General features: G+C 29.8%; 1 long non-coding RNA gene across 3 annotated transcripts; it reads right to left on the bottom strand.

Moving 5' to 3' along the window:
* Positions 1-1,162: 1,162 nt before the first annotated feature.
* Positions 1,163-3,647, bottom strand: LOC111041288. Of its 3 annotated transcripts, none has more exons than XR_002605301.1 (4): positions 3,340-3,522; positions 3,100-3,229; positions 2,341-2,399; positions 1,163-1,245 (listed from the first exon to the last, which is right to left on the bottom strand). It is a non-coding gene; the product is annotated as an uncharacterized LOC111041288 (long non-coding RNA). The 3 variants fall into 3 exon arrangements; XR_002605300.1 differs by lacking the exon at positions 1,163-1,245 and adding an exon at positions 3,610-3,647 and having other exon boundaries at positions 2,285-2,399; positions 3,340-3,457; XR_002605299.1 differs by lacking the exon at positions 1,163-1,245 and having other exon boundaries at positions 2,227-2,399.
* Between the last annotated feature and the right edge of the window lie 3,679 nt (positions 3,648-7,326).

Raw genomic sequence — 7,326 nt, forward strand, 5'->3', positions numbered from 1 at the left:
TTATATGGTTTCTTTAAAGTTAGTTTTTCTTTCAGCTTATATATGTTCTTTACATTTTGATGATGATGCATATTGTAAACCATTGATTGAAACGTTACTGAACTATTCCCCAAGACATAAGAGAAAATTGAAACTAGATGCTATTCCAACACTTAATTGTCACCATTCTAATTTGAATCTAGAGGATAATTCTGATAATATTTTTAATCAATCTATTAGGTCCGTTTAAAGTAGTTTAATTGTATAAATATATACATTATTTCAAAAAATGATTAGATTTTACATATTATAATCTGTTATTAAAGCAGTTATGTTACTGACATGGAAACTGGAAAAATTGTTGTATCTCGGGAAGAATGTACAACAGAAAAACATGTTACAGCACATAATTTGTCCAGTGGTATAGAAACAAATGATCAATATCAAAATGAGATTGACAGGTATTTAACTAATGACATTATTAATAAAACATATATAATATAAACATAAAATTATAACCGAACTGCAAATTTACAAAACGTATATTAATTACTTCAAAAAACAATATATTTTATAAAATATAATTTGTTATTAAAGCAGTTACGTTACTGACATGGAAACTGAAGAAATAATTGTATCTCTAGATGAATGTGTAACAGTACATAATTCATCTTGTAGTGCACAAACGTCACAAACAGATGATTATTATCAAAATGAGATTGACAGGTATTTAATTAATAACATTAATTATAAAACATATTATATTAAAAACAAATTGTAACTGAATTGCATAGATTACAAAAGTTATTGAAAGAAGCACAGAGTAAAATTAAGGAATTAGAGGATAAATGTAATACATTTAAAAATATTAACAGTTACCAACAACAGCAAATAATTAACTTTAAAAAAAATAAAAATATGGAAGAACAGCTTTTTAACATAAAATTTCAACAAAAACTTTCCGGGATCTTTACAGCAACTCAAATTAAGTTGATTTTAAATAAAAAAAAAGCATATAAATGGTCTGATGAAGATATATCATCGGCAATTAGCTTAAGAAGCATATCCCCTAAAGGGTATAGATATTTAAGGGAAAAAAAGAAATATCCTTTACCAGGTATCTATGTTTAAATTAACTTAAATAAATATACAAACATACTTTACAATTTCAATTATTATTTAATAATTTTCTCAGCTTTATCGACATTGAGATCATGGGCTTGTAAATTTTCAGTAGACCAAGGTATATTGCACCAAGTTTTGTCACTGTTAAAAGCTAAAGGTTAGTAATATAGTATACAAGTATACAATTAAAATTAATAACTTAAAAACATATTTTATAATGTGTTATAGGAGAGTCTATGTCACGTAATGACAAAATAAATATAATCTCTTTTGATGAGACGTATATATCACGCAAGATATGTTATGATAAAGGCAAAGATCAGATTATTGGACCGCATAAATGTGTACAAGTAGTGATGGCAAGAGGTTAGTCAGCAGTTTAGCAAAAATGTTAATATGGTATGTGATACATATTTCTTTCATGTTTTATAGGACTTTTAAGTAACTGGAAGCAACCATTGTTTTATGACTTTGACACACCTATGACTACTGAGATACTCTTTAAAATTATTGCTTGTATTCATGAAGTGGGATTTGAAGTAGTTGCTCTTGTCAGCGACATGGGTCCAACTAATATTGGCTTATGGAAGTCATTAAACATAACACCATCATCACCTTCATTCATAAATCCAGTTACACTTAAAAACATACATGTCTTTGCTGATGTCCCTCACCTATTAAAATTGATTAGAAATCATTTTATTGATAGAGGATTTATATTTTCAAATAATACATATATTGGAAGACAAATTATTGAAGAATATTTAAGTACAACAAAAAACTCAGATTTTAAATTGGCATATAAAATTACAGAGAAACATCTAAATGTAAGGGCACACAGAGACAAAACGTGAAATTGGCTGCCCAATTATTTTCCAATACAATGAGTACAGCTATTAAATACTGTGGAGAAAAGAGCATTATCAAAAATAATCATTGGGAACAGGTAATAAAATATTTTTGTGAAAAATTTGTATGGAATCATAAACACACATAATAAATTATTTTAGGCAGTGGATCTTTTTAAAACGATTAATGATTGGTTCGATTTATTAAACACCCAGTTACCAATTGATGGATTTACTAAAAGTTATGGTCTTGATTTGGATGTTCAAAACCAAATTCTTAATAAAATGGATACAGTGATGAAAGACTTAAAAGTACATGGCTCTAATCGTAGACTTCCATTTCAAACAGGTATAACAAAAAAAAAAAAAAAAAACGATAATATAAAACCTGGGAAGTCTCTTTTCTGTATAATGGTTGCGGTCAAGTGTCACCCCTCAGCTTAGAATCTAAAAATAATAAGAAAATAATTATGTCTAATAATACATTTTAATCATATGTACATATTTAATAATATATTATCTAGGTGTTTTAGTGACAAATGAATCACTAAGAAATCTTTTAAAGGATCTTAAAATAGAGTACAAAGATTTAAAATATATAATGACACGGAAAGTAAATTCTGATGTATTGGAAAACTTTTTTAGTTATATTAAAGGAATGATTGGGGCAAATAATCATATGTCTCCAATGGAATTTAAATATAGGTAGGCTTTTGTAATATAAATATTTATTTCTATGTAAATTATCATACAGAATATAACTGAACATTGTGAAATATTTAAAAAGAAACTTACGATTTGTGTTTAGTTTACGCTGGTATTTGTTAGGCAAACACTCCAGTGCTGTGTTTACAGAACATCGCAATACACAAGATACAGATGAAGAATGTTTAGTAAATTGCCTAATAGCTTCAACTATACAGCAAGCCAACATTTTAAACAATGATCATTTAAGTATGAATGAAGATATAACAGATTCAACTCTGGCAGTCATAGAAAATGATTATGGCAGTATGTCTAAAATTGAAGTACCCAAACACAATATGATGTTATTAAAAGATTTTGAAAATGAGGTTATAATCTTTGTTTGACAACAACTAACTAATGTTGAGTTTGAATAAACATCAATAATATATTATCTTCTTACTTTTTAGTTACATGCCAAAGATAATCCACAGATTGATGACTGTCTAGAGTATGTAACGGGATCTGTAGCTCGAAAATTCATCCACAAATACCATGATCTTGGGGAAAAATTAGGCGATCCTGATATAAACCTAAATTCAACATGGACAGAATATATTAATAAAGGATATTTAATAAAACCTTCAGAAAAATTAATTCAAGCGGCAATAGTCTTAGAGACCATATTTAAAGATTTTCATACTTGTAATAGTTTAAATAAATCACCAGGTATTATTTGAATTGTTATTATTGTAAAAAAATAACTAATGCACTTCACAAAAATCTTTTCTGTAGGTGTAATGAAAACTGTTGCTGATGAACTTGAAAAAAGAATAAAAAACAAAATAAATATTCCATATGAAGTGTTACACTGCTTGGTGAGGACAAGGACGTTTATCAGATTGAATAATCTAAATAACGAATTGTCTAACAAAGTTATTACAACAAAACGAAGCAAAATAAAGAAATTTACCACGTGACTTTTTTTGTTATTGATTATTGCTAATTATCAATAATAGTAAATAATAAATAGTTAAAACACAAAAAAAAATGTAATCTTAAAGCTTCTTATTGACTTCAGCACAGTTTAGAATGTTTAGATCTTACCATACACTACAATCTGAATAATTAATTAATTAAATAATTATAATATATAGGTACTCAATTATACTCCATGGGTATTATGAATTATTATTGTTAAACATGAATTACATAATAATGCTAAATTTTAATATAACTTAAAAGTTAATAATTTACAACTTTGAACTTAAACATGATAGAATTTAATTTAGAAATTAAAAATTTTCAACAGTTGATTTAAATTTTAAACCACGGTTATCTAGGTGTAGATTATCCGTGTAGATAACCGTGATTTAAACATAGAATTTAAATGTCAACAAAAATGAGTGATAACAATCCTTGGCGGATGACGTAAGCAACATGCGCGCGGCGAAGTTGCTGTCATACCTAGTTATTTCTATCATGTTTTATTATTCGGGTCACGCGAAACGTATATTTTTTTTATTATTTAAATTGATTTATTGATATTCTGCCGACCGGACTGTGGTTGCGCATTATTATTTACTCACTAACCTTAGTTGATAAGTCATTTCCATTGCAGAACATAAAAATAAAGTTGTTCTGTACATTGTCATATATTGTAAAACATTGTTGTTGATAATTATCTTATTATTCTACCAAAATTTAAATACTTAACCCTATTGTATACAGTCCACTCTCATTCTCCTCTATTCCCTCAAAGTTACGAAGAAGGCAGTTTTTCGACGAAGACAACAAGCGCGTCGGGTTTGCGTGTAGTTGCCGCTGGCGCGCACACACACACGTATTTATTCTTGTCGCCCGGCTTCATTATGCAGCCGCCTCTCGCACAATTATTATTTATTTATCGGACGCCTAGCCGTTGTCCGTCAGTTGTTAATTGTTATAAGTTATAACTTATAAGTATTTAGTAGTAGTGTGTGCTCCGGCGATATAATAGGCAATCCGCGGCGGCTCGTCAGCGATTTATTATTTACTATAGTCGGGTGAATGAAAAGTGGCCGCTGGCAATATGATAGGAACGTTTTTTTTCGACAAGCCGCGGGTTCTCAAAGTGAATCACGTAAAGCGCGTAATTGCATTATGATTAATAATTAAAATGCGCGCGTTTTTTTCCATAATTTTGCGGTACAATGATAAAAATTCACACGTAAGCATCAGAGGCCACTTTTCATTCACCCGACTATAGCTGTCCCAACACTGCGTCACTCGCGTATTAGTTTGTTTTTTGGCATTTTTGTAGGCCGTCTATTAATGCTATTTTGTAGGAGAAAATATATATTTTTTTTTTGTAGTTTATTAGTGGTTTCGGAGATCATAGCGAACAGTAAACTATTGAGTACAAACTAAATGTATTATTGTTCGTGTATTTTAAAAACGTACCTAATTAAATTACAAGATATGTAAATTAAGCGATCTGTTTAAAATGTATTGTAATTTAGGAATCTAACCTAACCTAACCTAACCTAACCTAGTACAGTTCTATCCGTCGTACAGGTAAGACGTTCGGTCTTTTCCCGTTGTGATTACGTCCGTTATCGATACGTCGTTATCTAGTTCGTTATAGTTCGGTTTTTCTAAATGCCTCTCACTTGCATTATTTGCTCATCAGCTATTAATCGTGTTACTACCTATTTAACTTGTTGTGGTTGCAAGAAAAATACAGCTCATAGTAATTGCATTACTACTGTTGGTTCCTCTCCTAAAAACAGTTCTACTTGGAAATGCAGTATTTGCTCTCCTTCTAATTTTGATTTACTCTCTAAAATTGAAAAACTATTTGACCTATTAAATTCTACCAATGATAAATTAGATCGGGTTGTAGCTGAAAATACACGCTTTCAAGAAAAATTATGTTTACTTGAATCAAGAATCGCCAAATTAGAATCTAATCCAACCTCTAATGCCACGTTTCTTATTCTGATATGTTTAACGAACTGCATGATCGCCAATCACGTGAAAAAAAATATAATTTTATTTAACGTACCTGAGTCGAATAATGATGCCGATGACACCTCATTAGTTAATGACATTCTTACTAAAATTGATGCCCCTGTCGCTACTTCACATATAGTCCGTCTGGGTAAACTTGGACCAAAACCTCGACCGATAAAGATCACTTGTGAAAAAAAATCTGATGTTGGGTTAATACTTAAGTCAAAAAATCGTCTCCGGAATCTACCTGACAAAAAATTTATCCATGTAACGGTTGATTGGACCCCTTCACAACGAAGTTTCTACATTAAAGTACGTGAACAACTTTCAACACGCAAAAATAATGGTGAGAACAACATTTACATCGGCTATATCAAAGGAGTTCCAACTATTCTACAAAAAAACTAAATTCTGCCTCAGGTTTTACGCATACAGATAATACTTTTATAAATAATAATCATAAGTCATCAAATTTTAAATGTAAGCATATTGAAGGCTTATTTCAAAATGTTAGGGGGATGCGTACAAAGTTAGATCTATTACGTATCAATGAACCGTTATTTAATTTGGATTTTTATGTAATTGTTGAGACTGGCTTAAATAGTAACTTCTTATCGTCTGAACTTGGTTTTTCTTCGTATGAGATCTATAGATGTGATCGTGACTATACAAATTCTGGCGTTAACCTTGGAGGCGGAGTTTTAATTTGTGTAAAAAAAAAATTTTTTTCTAAACGTTTAAATCCACTTTCTACTCCAAATTTTGAACACTTATTTATTCACGTCCGGGTTAATAATAAAGACTTAATTATCGCTGGTGTTTATTTTCCACCTAAAAGTAATAATGATAGTTACGTTACCTTTTTTAACGCTTTAAATTTAATTGTTTCTTCACACCCAGATTTTGAAATTATTATTTGCGGAGATTTTAACCTTCCTAAGTTAAACTGGGTTGTTCATAATGATTATGTTAAGTGCTACGGTAATATTTACAATCAGGCAGCAACCGTTATCGATGAATTCGCTTATCTCAACTGTCGACAATTTAATAGATGGTATAATTTATCGGGCTCATTACTTGATTTAATATTTTCCAACATTCCAAAGGTTTGTGTTCTTAATGACGCTGATAAAGCTATTTTACCTTTAGACACATTATATCACCCTGCTCTGTACATTAGCTTTAATATTTCTACGTGTTGTAGTAAATCGAATTCAACTCCAAGTTATTTCGATTTTAACCGAACTGACTTTTGTGGATTATCTTACGCTCTTAATTCTTGTAATTGGAACGAAATTTTAAGCAGTACGGACATTAATATAGCCACTTCAAATTTTTACTCAACACTAAACACTCTCATTGAATTATTCGTTCCTAAAATTACTCCAAAAAAAACTAATTTCCCCTCCTGGTATAGCAAGTACTTAATATGTTTGATTATCAAAAAAAAAATTGCACATACAACTTTCAAACGATATAATAATCCTAATGATTACAATACTTTTAAACTATTACGGCAGCAAGTCAAAATTGAATCTTATAATGCATATAATAATTATCTTAATCGTATACAATCGGATTTATTATTAAACCCAAAGCGTTTTTGGAATTTTGTCCGCTCTAAAAAACAAGATAACTCTATCCCTCAATCCATGTCTCTCAACGAAGTATCTGCAAATTCAAGCCAAGATATTGC

The sequence above is a fragment of the Myzus persicae genome, unplaced genomic scaffold, assembly GCF_001856785.1.
Source record: "Myzus persicae strain clone G006 unplaced genomic scaffold, MPER_G0061.0, whole genome shotgun sequence".
NCBI classification, from domain to species: domain Eukaryota; kingdom Metazoa; phylum Arthropoda; class Insecta; order Hemiptera; family Aphididae; genus Myzus; species Myzus persicae.